Raw genomic sequence first — 815 nt, 5'->3', positions numbered from 1 at the left:
CACCCAACACGGGAGCACCACAGTACGTAAGACAAATGCTAACAAGTATGAAAGGAGAAATTAACAATAACACAATAATAGTGGGAGACTTTAATACCCCACTTACACCTATGGATAGATCAACTAAACAGAAAATTAACAAGGAAACACAAACTTTAAACGATACAATAGACCAGTTAGACCTAATTGATATCTATAGGACATTTCACCCCAAAACAATGAATTTCACCTTTTTCTCAAGCGCACATGGAACCTTCTCCAGGATAGATCACATCCTGGGCCATAAAGCTAGCCTTGGTAAATTCAAAAAAATAGAAATCATTCCAAGCATTTTTTCTGACCACAATGCAGTAAGATTAGATCTCAATTACAGGAGAAAAACTATTAAAAATTCCAACATATGGAGGATGAAAAACACGCTGCTGAATAACCAACAAATCACAGAAGAAATCAAAAAAGAAATCAAAATTTGCATAGAAACGAATGAAAATGAAAACACAACAACCCAAAACCTGTGGGACACGGTAAAAGCAGTCCTAAGGGGAAAGTTCATAGCAATACAGGCACACATCAAGAAACAAGAAAAAGTCAAATAAATAACCTAACTCTACACCTAAAGCAACTAGAAAAGGAAGAAATGAAGAACGTCAGGGTTAGTAGAAGGAAAGAAATCTTAAAAATTAGAGCAGAAATAAATGCAAAAGAAACAAAAGAGACCATAGCAAAAATCAACAAAACCAAAAGCTGGTTCTTTGAAAGGATAAATAAAATTGACAAACCATTAGCCAGACTCATCAAGAAACAAAGGAGAAAAA

The sequence above is a fragment of the Bison bison genome, unplaced genomic scaffold, assembly GCF_000754665.1.
Source record: "Bison bison bison isolate TAMUID 2011002044 unplaced genomic scaffold, Bison_UMD1.0 scf7180017864088, whole genome shotgun sequence".
Classification (NCBI taxonomy): domain Eukaryota; kingdom Metazoa; phylum Chordata; class Mammalia; order Artiodactyla; family Bovidae; genus Bison; species Bison bison.
The sequence above is the reverse complement of the archived record's forward strand: the minus strand, read 5'-3'. Positions refer to the sequence as shown.